Source organism: Bos javanicus, chromosome 18 (genome assembly GCF_032452875.1).
Source record: "Bos javanicus breed banteng chromosome 18, ARS-OSU_banteng_1.0, whole genome shotgun sequence".
NCBI classification, from domain to species: Eukaryota; Metazoa; Chordata; class Mammalia; order Artiodactyla; family Bovidae; genus Bos; species Bos javanicus.
Window position 1 is genome coordinate 46,422,618 of NC_083885.1, and position 20,099 is coordinate 46,442,716.

The following is a 20,099-nucleotide window of genomic DNA, read 5'->3' on the forward strand; positions in this document are numbered from 1 at the left end:
CCAACTCTCACATCCATACATGGCCACTGGAAAAACCATAGCCTTGACTAGATGGACCTTTGTTGGCAAAGTAATGTCTCTGCTTTTCAATATGCTATCTAGGTTGGTCATACTTTCCTTTCAAGGAGTAAGCGCCTTTTAATTTCATGGCTTACTGGTTCACTATCCATTGCAGTTGACCTTTGAACAAGGAGGAGGTTAATCTGTGTATGACTTAAGAGTCAGTCCTCCATATCTGCCAAAGAAGGCAATGGCAACCCACTCCAGTACTCTTGCCTGGAGAATGCCAGGGATGGCGGAGCCTGGTGGGCTGCCGTCTATGGGGTCACATAGAGGCAGACACAACTGAAGCAACTTAGCAGCAGCAGCCTCCATATCTGCAGTTCCTCCAATTTGCAGATTCAACCAAACATGGACCATGTAGTACTGTAGTACTTACTACTGAAAAATACCTGGATATCAGTGGAGCTGCACAGTTCAAACTCATGCTGTTCAAGTGTAAATTATATTCTTTTAATGCATGGTGGATATTATTTACTTATATCTCATTTTGTGCCTCTATTTGTAAACGAATTTATTACTTTCCATTTTGGGGCCAATCTCTCAAGTTTGCATTGGGGCTGTGCTGGCAATATCGCATGGGTTAAAGAGCATTCCCGGTTTTTCTGTGCTCTGAAACCATTCCTATTACAGTGGGAATTCTTTGCTTCCTAAAGCTGGAACAAGCCTGCAGAATCTCCTGAGTCTGGGGCCTTTCTCCAGTAAGTAAATTTTGACTACTTTTTCTTCTTCATGCAGTATGAGGAACTTCAGCCACTGTTCTTAACACCCTGTGAATTTCCATTACCAGTCCATAGTTTCCATTTATGCAGACTAAGGAATGAAGCCCAGGGAATGAGAAAGACAAATTTCAGATCAAACAGTGACTGAGTGGAGTTGAGGGTCCTGAACGTAGGGAATGGAAAACTTTACCTCTATATTCTTAGGGTCTCCGTCCTGAGTCTTAGCCACTGGACCACCAGGAACGTCCCTTACCTTCCTCAATAGATACAAAGTTACTCAAATAATCTTTGAGTAACCTGTGAGTCCCTGAACTGAGTTTTTGTTTTTCAAGAATGGGACAATTTATTCCAAAGGTATACAATTTATGTGCGAAGATATTTTCTCCTTCATTTCTAATATTGTATCTTCTCCCTTATTTTGCCTGTCTTATAAGAGATTTATCAGTTTTTGCTCTTTTCAAAGAAACCATTTTTCATTTCATTGCTTTTCTCTACTTTTTTTCCCTTTTCAATTTCATTTACTTCTAGTCTTATACCATGTTCCTTCTCCTTGCCTTGGCTTTATTTTGCTCTTACATTTTTCCAGTTTCTTAGATTGGCAGCCATGATTGTTAATTTGAGACATTTTTATTTTCTGATATAAGATGTGAAGTTGTACATTTCTAAGCACTGCTTTAGCTGCATCCTATATATTCTGCTATGTTCTATACCTTATTTTTGATCAGTTAAAAACATTGTCTAATTTCCCTTGATTCATGAGTTATTCTGACTTATATGGTTTATTTTCCAAGTATTTGGAAAAATTTTTTGTTAAGATTTTAGTTTACTTTTACTAGGTTAGCACATTAAATCTTACACGTTCTCATCACAAGGATTTTTTTATTCTTTTCCTATTTTCTTTTTATGATATCTGTATGAGAAGATGAATGTTAGCTGAACCTACTGTGGTAATCATTTCACAATACATATTAATCAAATTGTTAACTTGCATGTCTTAAACTTATACAGTGATAATTATTTCGCAATAATATTGGAAAAAAATTTCCACGTGTATGTAACAAACACCATACACTTAGTGATTTAAAACAACAGTCATTCATTAACTCACAGTTCTACTGGTTCAAAATCTTGGAATAGTGTGGTTGAATTCTGTGGTTAGGTTCTCACAAGGCTGATATATCAGTGTGTCAGCTGAAATGTGGTCTCCTCTGGAGCTCAGGACATTCTTCCAAGCTCATGTTGTTGTGGCTAAACTCAGTTCCCTGTGGTTTGGGGACTGAGGCCATCCTCTTTTCCTTGCAGGATGAAAGTGAAAGTCGCTCAGTCGTGTCTGACTCTTTGTGACCCCATAGACGATACAATACATGGAATTCTCCAGGCCAGAATACTGGAGTGGGTAGCCTTTCTCTTCTCCAAGGGATCTTCCCAACCCAGGGATCAAACCCAGGTCTCCTGCATTACAGGTGGATTCTTTACCAGCTGAGCCACAAGGGAAGCCCAGGAATACTGGACTAGGTAGTCTATCCCTTCTCCACTGAATCTTCCAGACCCAGGAATCAAGCCTGCATTGCAGCTGGATTCTTTACCAACTGAGCTATCAGGGAGGCCCTCCATGACAGATTGGAGATACCAAAAACAGAATCTATGCCATAGTCACAAATAGATTGAGATGCACTGGGCTAGTGGGTACTGAGGTCTAAAAGGTATATTGTTTAGAGTCATGCTAGAGGCTGTAAAAAATAAACCCTCATCAAATCAGCAGCTCACAAGATACAAGTTTATTTCACACTATCACAACTTTTCAATGTGAGTATTTCTAGTGACCCATAGATTAAGCCAGGGATCCATGCTCCTTTTACTTGGTGATTCCACCATCTCCTAAGGGCTCAGAGTCCTTTGAGTCTGGGCAGAGGATGAAAGAGTTAAAACCTTCACTTTTCCTGACATCAATACAACCACACATCTCTGTTTTGTGTTTGTGTTGCATACCTTCCCTCCCCCAAATCTTTGCTTTTATCCTATATGCATCTTTAATGTGACTCTTATAGACAGGATATAATTGGATCTTTTTAAAAACTGAATTCTGAAAATCTTTATAATTTTTGTGTTTATCACATGTGCATTTAATGTAATGGCTGGTATGTTTGGCATTAAGTCTACCACTTTATTATTTGTTTTATTTGTTCCCTCTGTTTTTTGTTCCTCTGTTTTCCCTTTCTGGCTCCCTTTTGGATTGTTTGAGTATTATTTCACTACTCCATTTTAATTGATCTCGTGATTTTTGAGTATATGTCTTTGCAAATTTTGTTCGTGGTTGCTGTAGGGAATACAATAAACATGCTAGCCTAACCAAAATATTTCACAACTCAGGTGGAATATAGCAACCTCCCACCATGTTGGTCCCTTCACTCCCTCTCCTTTATATTTTAAAAAGTTAACCATATGTATTACATCTACATACAATGAAAATCTCATCAATGTTATAATTTTTGCTTTCAACTGTAATACACAGTTTCAAGAATTAAAAGGCAACCAGTCTATCATGTTTACCCAGATCTTCACCATTTCTATTGCTTCTACTTCTTCCTGACATTCCAAGTTTTCCTTTACTAAAGAATTAACTTTGGTTTTCCTTTCAGAGCAGGTCCATGCCAATGTATGGTGTTGGCTTTTTTCATCTGAAACTATCCTTATTTCACCTTTATTCCCAAAGGGCATTTCCCCCAGATACGGAATTCTAGATTGACAGTTCTTTTCTCTCAGCACTTATAAATAATGTTTCTCTTTCTACTGAAGGTCTGGTTTTTTGTTTTTTTTTTTTAAAGAGACAGCCTTTATTTGAAATATTTTTACACTGAAGAATTCAAAATGTGGTAAGTTCTGGAACTGATTGACCTGTACTTAAAAGGAACTGTTGACAAATATTCACCAGAAATAATCTGAACAAGCAAGAAAATACTGTTAATACTACTGAAACCTACTAAAAGAATTCCAGGACATATGGTTTCTATGACACAATGATACCTCTTAAGCACTGTCACGGATATGAAACTGACTGCTCTTCTAGACACACAGCAGTATAGTTAACAACATTCAATCACTTTTGTTCTTTCTTGACTATATAAAAATTAAAATACCAATTAAAAAACTAATACAGTCTTCTCTTTAAATGTTACAGATACAATTTCCATATTTTCAGTCAGTAGCAGTGTGGCTTCAGAGATTTTTCATTCACGAGCCAAACAACAATCTGCGCAAAGGGAACTGATAGTCTATAGGCTCACAGTGCAAATGAAGAGTTTGGGAATGCAACAACTGACATTTCTAAAACAGGAAACAGACAAAATTCTTAGGAGACACACAGTAAGTTCTTCTAAGCAGCTGGCCACAGAACTAGAACATTGGTTAATTTCACTGGTGATTTCAGTGGGACTCCAGATGTTTCCAAACTCAGCTTGAACGCTCACCTTCGGCTTTGTATTTTGCTTTTCCAGTTTCACTAGTGACACAAACATGATTCAAATCCCTGAAGTATTCATTATAGTCGAGGGCATATCTCACAAGGAACTTTTCTGGAATTTCAAATCCAACAAAGTCTGGTCTATACCCAACATTTTGAGGGGTCCTTTTCACCAGCAAGCTTGCAACCTTGCCCATCTTTGGATTATGCTGCTTGACCAAAGAAAGCAAAGTTTGCATTGTTTTGCCTGTGTCCATTAAATCTTCAACAATCAAGACATTCTTACCAGTTAAAGTTGAGAGATCATCTCCTCCAATGACTTTTATGTCACCTGTTGACTGGTCATTACAGTAATTACAGGATTTATCAGTCTGATAAAACCCACAGTCATAGGAATAGATCTATCACTATTTCTGTTCAGTGCTTTGATGTAATCCAGCAAGTCAGCAAAAAATTTATAGGCCCCCATTGAGTACACAGAGGGCCACGATGTGATGGCATCCCATCTCCATCACATCTCGAGCAAGCCGTTCGGTCATGTCCGTTATTAGTCCACAAGGAATAAACACCCTTTTCAAATCCTCAGCATAATGGCTGAGTATACAAAATAAACCTGGTTCATCATCACTAATCATGACGCTGGGGCTGCTGGTCGCGGTAACGCAGCCAGCTGGCACAAGGGCTGAAGGAAGTATGGGGAGGAGCTGAAAGTCTGATTTCTGATAAGCCATTTCATTTAAATTTTTGTCACTCCAAGCAAACTATTCAAGAAAGTCTATTATCAAGTTACTTCAAACTCAGAACTGCCTTCTTGAAGAAGTATCAGCCGAGGAGTATTGGTAACATAAGACAACATCGCGTCAAAGAAAAATCATTAAGAGGGTTTGAAGTGGCGATTGTTGGGGAGCGAGTGTGAACTCGGTGGCCGCTTAGCGCCCCCCACCTGCCCCTTCCGGTCATTGCCGCCAGTTGGGGGTCCTCGGGTCCGTGGTCACCCTTGGCTCCAGGTACCGCATCGGGGGTGAGTGGCGACACCAGGTTCATGGCCTCCGCCGCGTCTCCGTCATCCTTGATTCTCAGGACCTCGAGTCTGGCGGCGGCCCCCAGCTCCTACGGGGTCTTGCGAGGGGACCTGCCGCACCCTGCCCACCCTGGCATCTGCACAAGAACTTGCCGTACTTCTACCTCGCTGGCTCCGTGGTCCTCAACATGTGCTTGCAGTTAAGCTTTCAGAACCCTGATGAACCGCCAACATTTCAAACCACCGTTATGGCCGACTCCCAAGAAGTGGAGAGCTGAGAGCGATGAGCCCCGCTGTCTTGCCAGAGTGCCTGGGCTCCCTCTGCGGCTGCGCTCTCCACTCTTAGCAGAGCTCCTGGGCTGTCACTGAGACACGGCCGAGAGAGAATGAGGTAGAGGAAATGATTCCGAGAACAGAGACGACTTCAGTTAAGACCCAGTTCAGTTTAGTTCAGTCGCTCACTCGTGCGACTCTTTGCGACCCCATGAACCGCAGCACGCCAGGCCTCCCTGTCCGTCACCAACTCCCGAAGTCCACCCAAACCCATGCCCATTAAGTCGGTGATGCCATCCAACCATCTCATCCTCTGTCGTCCCCTTCTCCTCCTGCCCCCAATCCCTCCCAGCATCAGGGTCTTTTCAATGAGTCAGCTCTTCACATCAGGTGGCCAACGTATTGGAGTTTCAGCTTCAACATCAGACCTTCCAATGAACACCTAGGACTGATCTCCTTTAGAATGGACTGGCTGGATCTCCTTGCAGTCCAAGGGACTCTCAAGAGTCTTCTCCAACACCACAGTTCAAAAGCATCAATTTTCCGGCGTTCAGCTTTCTTTATAGTCCAACTCTCACATCCATACATGACTACTGGAAAAAACCATAGCCTTGACTAGACCGACCTTTGTTGACAAGTAATGTCTCTGCTTTTTAATATGCTGTCTAGGTTGGTCATAACTTTCCTTCCAAGCAGTAAGCGTCTTTTAATTTCATGGCTGCAATCACCATCAGCAGTGATTTTGGAGCCCAGAAAAATAAAGTCAGCCACTGTTTCCACTGTTTCCCCTGTTTCCCCAATTAAGACCCACAACCATATTTAAGAAACTGTACATCCTTAAAACAAAAACAGAATGAACAGGATGTGTTATAAAAGAGAAGGCTACCAAAATTTTCAGGACAAAAATGTACAAGCTCAAGGTACATATTAATTTAATAAATCAGTAGATTTCGGGAACATGAGACTGGATTATAAACTGGGCGTTAATTGAGTAAGAAGCTGGAGATCTTAAGGATATACTGTGGAAGGCATATAGTTTTTCATTCCACAAGTGAAAACAATGATAATCAGAAACTTTCAGTGAAAAAATAACAAGGAAATCAAAAATAAAACAACTGTACAGGAACTCATCCTTCAAATACCAAACAATGTAAAGTGTTGCAAAATTTTGAGCAGAGGGTTGGAATGTATGAAAGTGGACTCTATTTTAGGGTCCCAACTAGTAGCATGCAGTTCTAGACCTTGGAGCCAACGAGAAGGAAATCTAGTCATAGCACAAAGCATTGTGATATATTGAGTCACATTTAAATAATCATGATCATGTAAAAGCTGAAAAAATCATTAGAAATCATTAACCTTTTAAAATTTGAGGTTAAATACACATAAAATTAGAGCTTCCCTGATAGCTCAGTTGGTAAAGAATCCACCTGCAGTGCAGGAGACCCCGGTTTGATTCCTGGGTCCTGAAGATCCGCTGGAGAAGGGATAGGCTACCCACTCCAGTATTCTTGGGCTTTCCTTGTGGCTCAGGTGGTAAAGAATTCACCTGCAATGTGGGAGACCTGGGTTCAATCCCTGGGTTGGGAAGATCCCCTGGGGAAAGGAAAGGCTACCCACTCCATATTCTGGCCTGGAGAATTCCATGGACTGTATAATCCATGGGATCGCAAAGAGTCAGACAGGACTGAATGACTTACACTTTCACACATAAAATTTGCCATTTTAATCATTTTCAAGTGAAACATCCAGTGGCATTTTGTGCATTTACTTTGCTGTACAACCATCACTGCTGCTCGACTTCAGAAGTTACAGATCCCAAATGAAAATGTACTCATTTAAGTAGTAAATCCTCCTTTCCCCCTCCCCATAGTCTCTGGCAACTACTTTCCCCTCAGCTTTACTGAGATATAATTGTGATGAAATTGTGTCATTTTAAAGTGTACAGTGTGTTAGTTTGATATCCTTTCTATACTGTAGTGTTAATATTATTACCACTGTAGTGTAGCTAACAATTGCATCACAACAGATAATTATTAGTTCTTTCTTGTGGAGAGAACATTTAAGATCTATTCTCTTAGCCACTTTCAAGTACGTAGTATGATATTATTATTTGTAATCACTGCATTGTGCATTAAATCCTCAGAAGTTATTCATCGTCTAACTTGAAATTTGGTCCTTTTGAGCAACATCTATTGACAGACATTTATTATTTCTTATTTCCATATCTTGGCTATTGTGAATAATGTTGCAATAAACACAGGAGTGAAGATCTTTCTTCCAAAGCCTCTTTTTATTCCCTTTGACTATATACCTGGCAGTGGATTGCTGGATCATATTTTTAATGTTTTGAGGAACTTCCATACTGTTTTCCTTAGTGACTGTACCAACTTATATTCCCACAAACAGTATACTAGGGTTTGCTTTTCTCCACATCCTCACTAACCTTCGTTATTCCTTGTCTTTTTGATGACAGCCATTCTGACAGGTGTGAGGTGATATCTCATTGTGGTTTTGACTTGCATTTCCCTGGTGATTAGTGATATCGAACATCTTTTCACATGCCTGTTTGCCATCTGTACATCTTTGGAAAAATGCTTATTTGGGCCCTCTGCCCATTTTTAAACTTTTTATATTGAGTTATATGAGTTCTTTATATATTTTGGATATTAATCCCTTTTAAGATATATTATTTGCAGATTATCTTCTATCAGTAAGTAGCCTTTTCATTTCATTGATTGTTTCCTTTGCTATGCAAAAGCTTTTTAGTTTGATTGGGTCCCATTTATTATTTTGCTGTTGTTTCCCCTGCTTGCAGAGACAGAGTTTAAAAAAATATTGCTAAGGCTTATGTGTAAGAGTGCCTTTTACGTCTTTTCATTCCTTGATTCCTCTATTAGGACTTCCAGCATTATGTTAAATAAGAGTGGTGAAAGTGGTCACCCTTTCTTGTTCCTGATCTTAGAGGAATAGTTTCAACATTTCACCACTGAATGTGATGTTTGCTGTGGGCTTGTCCTATATGGTGTTTATTGTGTTGCGGTTACTCCTTCTATACACAATTTATTGAGAGGTTTTTTAAAAGAAAGTATTATTATGAAAGACTGTTGTATTGTGTCAAATGCCTTTTCTCCATGTTTTGAGATGATCATATGATTTTTTTCTTTCATTCTGTTCATTTAGTCTATACCATTTATTGATTTGTGGCAACTGCTTTTCTACTTTTGTTCTGTATGCTGTTGAAAATGTCTTGTTTTAGTAATTGACAGTGATGCTGCTTTCAATGTCTTCTACTCTTCTAGCAACCCTTCTCATGAAGGGCTAATACTCTTAGATAAATTTATTTCCTCCGGACAGATTTTCTTTTTGCTGCCATCAAACATAATTTAATTAACGCACCATTGGTAAATGCTTTCCTTGCTTGACTCACAAATGAGCCATTCAGAAACCTACTTTGGTTGCAGCCTCATTTTCATGTTTTCCTTTTTTTGTGAAGAAATTCTACTGTGATGAGATATTCTCTTTTTCATTTTTAAATTTTTCTGAATATTTATTTCCTGTGAGCTAGGGATATTGCATTGAGTACTTAGTTTGATAATGTCAACATATAGTATAATCTTTCATCATAGTCACATTATCATGGCATAATGAACACAATGTTTTGCAGTCTATTTCAATAACACAATAATTCACATTTAAAAGTCGACCCTTGGAACTTCCGTAGTGGTCTAGTAGTTAAGACACCACGCTCCCAATGCAGTGGGGATAGAGGGGACAAGGGGTTCCATCCCTGATCAGGGAACTAGATCCTGCATACCACAACTAAAGATCCCCCATGCCACAGCGAAGACGGAAGATCCCATGTGCGTCAACTAAGACCTGCCGCAGCCAAATAAATATTTTTTAAAAAGAGAAGAAATTTGTTTTGTAACTAATAATCTCCTGAAATAAAAATCTCTAGATCCAGATGGCTTCACTGGTAAATTATTACCAAACAAATAACATGATTTCCACACAATCTTTTCCAGAAAAATAGAAGAGGAGAGAGTATTTCCCAACTCATTTTTTGAGGCCAGCATTGTCTTGATATTAAAACCACATATAGACTATGAATAGAATACTACAGACCAAAACCTCTTATGAATATAGATGCAAATTTCTTGATGAAATATTAGAAAATTTAAAATAGAAGTTTATGAATAGAACACACCATCACCAGCTGAGGTTTCTCCAAGACTGCAAAGCTGGTTCAATATTAGAAAGTCAATCAATGTAATCCACTCTATGAACTACTGAAAAAAGGAAAACCACATGATCAAGTGATGCAGAACAGGCATTTGAGGAAAGTCAACATACATCTACAATAAAAGTGGCAAACCAGAACTAAAGCAAACGTCCTCATCCTGAAAAGGGCATCTACAGAAACCTCTAGCTAATATTATATGTGGTGATGAAAGTGGGAAGGCTTTCTGCCTTAATATATGCAACAGGTAAGGATGTCCACTCTCACCATCCCTGTTCCACGTCAGACTGGGAGTCCTTATCAGCACAGTACATCAGAAAAAGAAAAAAGAAAGGGCATACAAATAGTAAACGAAGAAATAAAAACTACCCTTATTTGCAGATGACATAAGTGTCTAAGTAGACAATCCCAAGGAATCCGTACACACACACACACAAAGTTAGAATTGGTAAAATGAGTTAAGCAAGATTCAGGTTGCAATACGTTTTCAGTTAGCCCCCAAATAAGCAATTAATTGGATGTGAATCTAAAATGTTACATTTACAAGCTGTGTGTGTAACTTTGGCTGCTGCTGAAAGAAATCAAAGATGTCTGAGAATTCCCTGGCAGTTCAGTGGTTAGGACTCCATGCTTTCACTGCTGAGGTTTCAGGTTTGATCCATGGTCAGGGAACTAAGATCCCATAAGCTGTGTGGCATGGCCAGAAAAAAAGGAAGAAAGAATCAAATAAATCTTAAATAAATGGAGAGCCTTTCTACAGTTGTGAATTGGAAGACTCAACATCTCTCCCAAACTGATAGGAAATTTTAATGCAATTCCCACTAAAAAAAAAAAAAAAAACTAGCAAGATTTATAGATCTAGACAAGCATTGTCAAAACACTTCTGAAAAAAAAGAATAAAGTCAGAGTATTCACATTACCCAGTTTTAAGAATCACTATAAATCTACATTAATAAGAGTGTGGTATTGGCAAATGAATAAACACAGGTCAACAGAACAGAATGAGTGCAGAAAGAGACCCATAATTTATTTATTGGCCGTCTTTGGTCAATTTGTTTAGAAATGTGTCCAAAGGCAACTTATCAAAGAAATAATCATGTTTTATGGTGTTTAATTGGACCACAATATGTAAAACTCAACTAATCCCAATGAAAACTTCACATCTTATACAAGTATAAACTCAACATGGATCATAGATCTAAATGTAAATTGTTAACCTATCAAACTTATGGGAGAAAACATAAGCGAAAACCCTGAATTAAACAGAGTTCTTAGGCATGATACCAAAACACCTCCAGAAAAGAAAAAAAAAAAGTAATTTAAACTACACCAAGGGCTTCCCTGGTGGCTCAGCTGGTAAAGAATCTGCCTGCAATGCGGGAGACCTGGGTTCAATCCCTGGGCTGGGAAGATCTCCTGGAGAAGGGAAAGGCTACCCACTCCAGTATTCTGGCCTGGAGAATTCCATGGACTGTAGAGAATTCCATGGAGAATTCCATGGGGTCACAAAGGGTCGGACAGGACTGAGCAACTTTCACTTTCACTTTTAAACTACATCAAAATTAAATCCTTTTGATCTGCAATGGATACTGTTAGAAAATGAGAAAATTAAGCTACAGACCCAGAGAAAATATTTGCAAATCATACATTTGATAAAGAATTTTTACGCAAAATATACAAATGACCCTCAAACTTAACTGCAATAAAAAAACCCAATTTTTTTTCTTTATGGAAGAAAGACTTGAACTGACACTTCATCAGAGAGGATAGGTGTGTTAGGTCACTTCAGTTGTATCCAACTCTTTGCAACCCTATGGACTATAGCTCACCAGTCTCATCTGTCCATGGGATTCTCCAGGCAAGAATACTGGAGTGAGTTGCCATATCCTCTTCCAGGGGATCTTCCCGACGCAGGGCAGGAGGCAAATAAGCACATAAAATGCTGTTCATTCTTGCAAAGATCGCCCTTTACTGCTGAAGTACCAACTTGTTAAATGATTCCTCTCAAGGTGTCTGAAGTAACCTGAGACTCCTAGGCTCATATCTCTCCACACCAAGTGGTGTCTCTCACTTGCTGGGATTGATCAATCATCAGAGAGAATTGGAGGAGTCTGAACTCCTTCAGACCAACCAGCAGCCAGATGAGAATTGGCTTCCTCAACCCTAGCACACAACCTCTAATCAGTCAATAGAAGTAGAATGATAGAATAGGAGGCGGGGTCTGTCTGGTCTCCATGGTAATCCCTGGCAGATTGGCGTGAGGGACAGGCCCTGTGTTACCTTAGTAGTGCCAGATCCATATGCCCTAATGGAGGTGAGGGGGCAGGGAGAGAATTTATGGGGTGACAGGAGGGAGAAGGAGAGTTAGAGGGAGTGGGGAATGAAGGGGCAAGAAGAGTTTAGAGGGTAGAGAGGGTGTAGAGAATTATTTAGGGAGAATGGATTTTGGAGAACTGGAAGGTTGTAATTAGTGGAAGGAGAAGAAATTCAAAGGATCACCAAGCTTGTTTCAGAGGCAGAGGTGTTAGGAGGAACAGGTCAGGTCTTTAAAAGGGGACAGAGAAGAGGCTATGAGTGGACAAGGAGAGGACTCAAAGTTTATAGTTGCTCTAAGAAGGTCTGAGAGGAGCCAAGTGAGAGGTTATTGAGGAAGGCAGGAGTTTAGGGGTGAACAATAAGGGTCAGAACAGGACCATGACAGATTCATAGGGGCAAAATGAGTGATATTATTATAAAAGGGACAAGCAAATAGCTAGTAAAGACATTACAGGTATTATAGGGTGAAAGTTTTTAAGGAGACAATGGAGGTTTTGTACATGAAAAGTGAGTGTGCTAGTGTTGAGTGAGGGTCTTCTTAGTAAGGTGGTTTATAGGGACAAAGAAAAGGTTGCTTGGAGGATGATGAGAGTGTTAATTGAAACAAAGTATAACAGTGGGTCAGTTGAGGTACAAGGAAGCCAAGTGAGAGTCATCTGAATCAGTAGGGATTTTTGTGGAGACAGTGGAAGGGGTCATGTGAGACATCCTGTAGGACCAACAAACCAGTTATAGAAGACAGAGAAGAGCCGACTGGAGGTGGGGGAAATCTTACAGAGAACAGAGAGGGGTTATAAGGCATGAAGCAGGGGCCACAGGCTGAGAGTTCTGGGGACAGGAAGGTATTAAAGAGGACAGGGAGATGCTAAGAGGAGACATGGTGGGAGTTAGAGGGAGTTGGTGAGAGTTTTCAAGGGGGTCAGTGAAATTTTTATAGGCACCAAGAAGAGACGTGTTGAGAGGTCAGAGGAGACATTAGAATTCAGAAGCCATATTAAGCTATGTAACCCACTCCCTTCCCCCCAGTCATCCCAAACTGTGTCTGAGACCCCCAGTGACCACATCTTGCTGTCGGTCTTGGCCTGCAATATGTGTTGCCCCTTAGGCACCATAGCCTTGTACTACTCTTTACAGGTGGGAATTCGAATTATGCCAACCCTCGCCCTCCCCTCCCTCTCCATCCTGGCCCTGATGCTGAACAAATTGTATCCATGTCCTCCCTCCTGTTTCTTCAGATCCTACCCTGTGCCCCCACAGACCCATGGCTCACCCCTATTCAATAATCCTTTTAAGTCCAACTATTCCTGCTCCACCTCTCCCATCCAACTCAGACAAGGAACTACATCGATAACAATGAACTTGCCTTGGCCACCAACTCCTCCCGGAAAGCCTTCACATTTGCAGTCTCAGCAATTGTTATAGCATCTGTCTGCCTGATCTGCATCGTCCTAGTCTTCATCTCAATTGCAGTCCTACTATTCATAATTTCTCAGTAACCTCCTCTCCAGCTCATGAGAAAAACACCAAATATATTTAAGTGTGACTTACCGTGGCTCTAAGTATCCATTTGGCCAAATGGGACATCATTTCGTGCATTCGTGTGTGCTGTCACTTCAGTCGTTCCTTACTCTTTGCGACCGTATGGACTGTAGCCCACCAGGCTCCTCTGCCCATGGGATTCTGCTAGCAAGAATACTGGAGTGGGCTGCCACGTCCCCTCCAGGGGATCTTCCTGACCCAGGGATTGAACCCACATCTCCTGCATTGCAGGAGGATTCTTTACAGCTGAGCCACCAGGGAAGCCCACACCATCTCATGGTTGGAAGTAAAAGGTGTTGCCAGCCTGATCCAGCACCTTGTGGTGGCTGATGGGGAAAGGAAGTGGGAGGTCAGACAGCTCACTGGACCAGAGTTCAACACCAACTCTGGACCCCACCAGGACACGGGCCACGGGAGACAAGAGAGGGCACTCTTTCCCCAGGGCAGCCTCCCCTCCTATCTACATGCATGCATTCATGCCATAAATCTACTTATGCCAACCAAGGGACTTGACTGAGTTGCATGACTCTCAGGACACAGTAGTCATCACTACGGACTCAACCCCAGCCCCTCAAAACCGTTAACCAGACAGCGATACTCCAGAGTGGTTTTATCTCTAATGGGGGAAACATTGGGAAATGGGTTCTAAAAGTCTGGACCTAACCTGGGGCCTACCAGAAAACCAGGGAGTCAAACATCTATCAGTGAACTGGTTAAAATTAGGGTCAAATTAGGATTGTAGAGAGCTTCTATAACAGCTTTGGTTGCCTCCTCTCCCCACCAACACCAGTGCTTGTGATTTAATCATTATTCAACAATACTGAGGGGGCATCCATGATCTACCAGATACTGTGCTGGGAACTAGGAAACTTTCAAGAGCAAGATAAACAAGACACCTTTCTGATGGAGCTTACGTTCTAGTGGGAAGAAAATCATAAACAAAAAGATTTTTAAATAAACAAGATAATTATAGTGAATGGAAAATGCTGTAATTTTGGAGAAAATAAAACAGGGTAATAAGCTAAAGCAGTGCCAGTACTGGTCCACCAACTGCTGCTGCTGCTGCTGCTGCTGCTAAGTCACTTCAGTCGTGTCTGATTCTGTGCGACCCCATAGATGGCAGCCCACCAGGCTCCCCCGTCCCTGAGATTCTCCAGGCAAGAACACTGGAATGGGTTGCCATTTCCTTCTCCAATGCATGAAAGTGAAAAGTGAAAGGGAAGTCGCTCAGTCGTATCCGACTCTTAGCGACCCCATGGACTGCAGCCTACCAGCCTCCTCCATCCATGGGATTTTCCAGCCAAGAGTACTGGAGTGGGGTGCCATTGCCTTCTCCCCACCAACTGCTAGTGGCCTGCTAATGGTTCACAACAAGGTAAGTACTGAAATTGCTAGGAGGTGCTCAGAAATAGCAATCTGACATCATCACATCCAAGTATATGATCAAGAGTCTTGTCTTGTTTAACAAGGTGTAGACCAAAAGGATCAGTCCATGACAGACTGGAGATATCAAAAACAGATAACTACTTCACAACTGGGCTAGTGGGCAATATACAAATAAAAATTATTAATTTGAGAAATTAATGAGAAATATGAATCCTGCCATTTGCCACAACATGAATGGAACTTGAGGGCATTATGATAAGTGAGATAAGGCAGACAGAGAAAGACAATGTATGATATCACTTCTGTGGAATCTGAAAAAGCCAAACTCACAGACACAGAGAGTAGAATAGTGTTTTCCAGGAGCTGGGTGATGGAGGAAATGGAGACAGACTGGTAAAAGTATCCAGACTTTCAGTTGTAAGATGAATGAGGTCTGAGGATGTAAAGTGTAACACGATGACTATGGTTAACAGTACCTTTGTATATATCAGTACTAACACTTGCTAAGAGAGTAAGTATCCTCACCAGAGGTAACTATCTATAGATAACTATAGAGGTAATAGATGTATTAATTAACTTGTTGCTTAGTTCCTAAGACATGTCTGACTCTTTAAAACCCCATGACTATAGCCCGCCAGGCTCTACATGTCCATGGGATTTCTCAGGCAAGAATATTGGAGTGGGTTACCTTCTCCAGAGGAATATCTGGAATATTGAGTCAGTGTCTGTGTTTCTTAAATACAGGATGAATCATTTACAATCTGGGGTCAGGGAAACTCAGAGCTGTAGTCTTCACCTGGATGTCTAATATCCAGGTGAAGACTGGATATTAGACATTTAGCTTCTTAAGCCCTAAAGAAAGAAATTTAATCTTGCCTTTGATATCTCCTTTCTTTCAGAAATTACTTTATTACTCTTTACTAATTTGGGGGGGATTTATTGAGGTATAATTCACAAGAGTATAGATATTTCAAGTATACAGATAGGTAAGTTTTGACATATGTATACACCCATGAAACCATTACTACAATCAAGGAAATGAAAATATCCATCACCATCAAACAGAAAATAGCTCTTCCAGTAAAAGAAAAAATTAGAGGAAATATTTCCAAAATCATTTCATTAAGCCAGCATTATCATGATACTAAAATCAAAAAAAAAATGTACCAAAGATTACAGATCAATATCTGTTATGAATATAGATATGAAAATTCTCAAGGAAATAATAGAAAACCAAAAACAGAAGTATATAAATTGAATACAGCATCACCCACTGGGGTTTCCCCCGAGAATGCAAAATTTGTTCAATATTAGAAAATCAATGTAATCCACTATATGAACTGTCTAAAAAAAGGAAAACCACATGATCAATCGATACACAAAAGGCATTTGAGAAGAGTTAATATCCATTAAGATTAGAAACTCAGCAAACCAGAACAGGAAACTTCCTCATCCTGATAGTGTCTACAGAAAACCTATAGCTGACATCATATGTGGTGGTGAAAGTGCGAAAGCTTTCTTCCCTCATATATGCAACAAGGCAAGGATATTCACTCTCATCACCCCTATGCTGCATCAGATTGGAAGTCCTAATTAGCACAATAAGTCAGAAAAAGGCGGGGGGTGGTGAGGAAAGGGCATAGAGGACTTCACTGGTGGTCCAGTAGTAAAGAATTTGCCTGCCAGTGCAGGAGACACAGGTTCAATCCCTGGTCCAGGAAGATTCCACGTGCTGCAGAGCAGCTAAGCTCACGTGCCACCACTACTGAGCTCACGTGCCACCACTACTGAGCTCACGTGCCACCACTACTGAGCTCACGTGCCACCACTACTGAGCTCACGTGCCACCACTACTGAGCTCACGTGCCACCACTCCTGAGCTCACGTGCCACCACTACTGAAGCCTGTGCATCGAGAGCCCTTGCTCTGCAACAAGAGAACCCACCTCAGCGAGAAGCCTGTGTGCTACAACTAGAGAGGAGCCCTTGCTGGCCACAACCAGAGAAGGCCCTCATGCAGCAACAAAGGCCCAGTGCAGTCAGATACATAAACTTTAAAAGGGCATACAAAAGGATATTAAAGCTACCTTATTTGCAGATGACATGATTCTCTGTGTAGAAAAGCCCAAAGAATCTGAAAAAATAAAATGAAATAAAACTCTTAAAATTGATGAGTTTAGCAAGATGCAGGTAGCAATAATCAATATTCAAAAATCTACTGTATTTCCATACGCTTGCAATAAACAATCAGAAACCAAAATTTAAAATGTTTTTAAAATACCATTTCCAGTAGCTCCCAAATAGGCAAGTAGTTGGGTGTAAATCCGAGACTTCCCAGGTGGCGTTAGTAATAAAGAACTTGCCTTCCAATGCAGGAGACACAAGAGATGCGGGTTCTACCCCTGGGTTGGGAAGACCCCTTGAAGTAGGAAATGGCAACTCGCTCCGGTATTCTTGCCTGGAAAATCCCATGGACAGAGGAGCCTGGCGTGCTACAGTTTGTGGGGTCTCAAAGAGTCAGACACAACTGAGCATACACACATTGGGTGTAAACCTAATGTATCATGTGTATAAGTTGTGTGTGTAACTAGATGGCTGATGAAAAAAATAGGAGAACTAAACAAATGGAGAGTTTGCCCACAGTTGATAATTGGAAGGTTTGACACCTCTCTCAACTCATTCTGAAATTTTTCATGCAATTCCTTAATAAATATTTTTTATTGAAGTATGGTTGATTTACAATGTTTCAGGTACACAGCAAGGTGATTCAGTTATACATATACACATATATTATTTTTGAGATTATGAAATTCCTAAAGACAAAAAAGATTTGTAGATCTAGACAAGCATAGTCAAAGAAATTCTGAAAATTAAGAATAATTTTAAGTAATTAAGTACTCACATGACCCAACTTTAAGAATCATTATAAAGCTACATGAATAAGACAGTACGGTACTGGCAAATGGATAAACACATAAGTCAACAGAACATAATAAGGAGTGCATATGGAGACCCACAATAAATACAGCCATTTTATTTAGAATGGAGTGCAAAGGTAATTTACCAAAGAAACAGAAACAGTGTTAGGTTAATTGGATCACCATATGCAAAACATAACGTCAACTAAAACTTCACATTTGAAACTCAATATAGAGCATAGATTCAAATGTAAATTGTATTATAAATCTATTAAACTTTAAGATGAAAACATAGGAGAAAATCTTTCTGGCCCTGGTTAAGCAAGAGTCTTAGGCATTATACCAAAAGCACCTTCATAAAAAAAAAAAATTTGGATACCATCCAAATTAAAAACTTTTGATCTGCAGTGCACACTATTAGAAAATGAAAAGATGAACTACAGAATCAGAGAAAATATTTGCAAATCTTACATCTGACAAACGACTTGTATCCAAAATATATAAAGTGAAAGTGAAGTCACTCAGTCGTGTCCGACTCTTTGTAAACCCATGGACGGTAGCCTACCAGGCTCCTCTGTCCATGGGATTCTCCAGGCAAGGATACTGGAGTGGGTTGCCATTTTCTTCTCCAGGGGATCTTCCCAACTCAGGGATCGAGCCCAGGACTCCCGCATTGTAGGCAGACGCTTTACCGTCTGAGCCACCATGGAAGTTAGACTATAAAAGACCCTCAAACTTAACTGTAATAAAAAACAAAGCAATTGTTTTAAAGTGAGCAAAAGAGATGAACTGACCCGTCTTCAAGGGGGATATGTAGGTGTTAAGTAAACACATGAAAAGACGTTAATTCTCACACACAGCAGCCGCCACTGCTGCAGAACTAGACTCAAATCGTTAAATGACCCCTCTCAAGCTACCTGAAGCAACCCAAGACTCCGAGGCTTACATCACTCTTTGCTCAAGCGGCGCTTTTTCCCTCAAGACACCTCGGGAATTGATCACCTAAGAGAGTAGGAGGAGCCTGAACCCCTACAGACCAATCAGAAGCCACTTGAGTGTTTCCCCAGCAGCCACTTGAGTGCTTGCCCAGCACACACAGCCTCCAATCAGCCAATGGAAGTGGAACTACAGAAGCGGGGCCTGCCTGGTCTCCATGGTAATCCCTGGCAGGGCGGAGTGGGAAAAAGGCTCTATGTAGCCTTGGTAGTACCAAATCCAGGTGCCCTAAAGGAGGGAGGTGGGGGATTAGAAGAGGTAGGGAGAGAATTTATGGAGTGACAAGTGCCAGGAAGAGAGTTAGGAGGGGTAGGGGAGAATCAGGCGGAAGGAGAGTTTCATGAGCCGGAAGAGAGGGTTTATTAAGAAGAGAAGTATTTAGAGACAGTACAAGTTTAGCAGAACAGGGGGGTTGTGTAATTAGTAGAGGAAAAAGGAGTTCAAAGCTGGTTTCAGAGGTAGAAAGAAGACGTTAGGAGGACGCAGGGCAGGTCTGTATAAGGGACAGACAAGAAGCTACGAGTGGATAAGAAGAGACTTCGAGTTTACAGTTGCTTAAAGAAGGTCTTAGAGGAGCCAAGTGAGAGGATATGGGCGTGGGGGATAGATGAGGGGAAGAGTTTACAGGTGAAAAATAAGGGTCATAGCAGGACCATGAGAGATGCTTAGGGGCAAAATGAGTGATATTATTATAAAAGGGACAAGCAGAGAGCTATTAAAGACATTAAAGTATTATAGGGTGAACGTCTTTAAGGGGACAATGGAGGTTTTACACATGAAAAGTGAATGTGTTAGTGCTGAGTGAGGATCTTCTCAGAAGGGTGGTTTATAGGGACAAAGAGAAGGTTGCTTGGGGGACAATGAGGGTGTTCATGGAAACAAAGTATTACAGTGGGTCAGTTGAGGTACAAGGAGGTCAAGTGAGAGTCCTCAGAGTCAGAAAGGACTTTAGGGGGACAATGGAAGGGGGCAAGTGAGACATGCTGCAGAGAGCAGCAAAGCAGTTGTAGAAGCCAGGGAGTAGCTTCCAGGAGATGGAGAAAATGTTACAGAGAACAGAGGGGTTATAGGGCATGGGGGTGGGGAGAAGAGAGGGTCTGGGAGTTATGGGGTAAATGGATTTATTAAAATGGATAGTAAGGTTTAAGAGAATACAGCATGAATTCAAA

At 40.8% G+C, this 20,099-nt stretch overlaps 1 long non-coding RNA gene and 2 pseudogenes across 1 annotated transcript; 2 read left to right on the forward strand and 1 right to left on the reverse strand.

Moving 5' to 3' along the window:
* Nucleotides 1–2,440: 2,440 nt before the first annotated feature.
* On the reverse strand, nucleotides 2,441–5,412 carry LOC133230495 (hypoxanthine-guanine phosphoribosyltransferase-like; annotated as a pseudogene).
* On the forward strand, nucleotides 5,285–5,541 carry LOC133229423 (small integral membrane protein 10-like protein 1; annotated as a pseudogene).
* Nucleotides 5,542–12,024: 6,483 nt separating this feature from the next.
* On the forward strand, nucleotides 12,025–13,639 carry LOC133229863 (uncharacterized). Its single transcript, XR_009730665.1, has 2 exons — nucleotides 12,025–12,090; nucleotides 13,328–13,639. It is a non-coding gene; the product is annotated as an uncharacterized LOC133229863 (long non-coding RNA).
* Nucleotides 13,640–20,099: the final 6,460 nt, after the last annotated feature.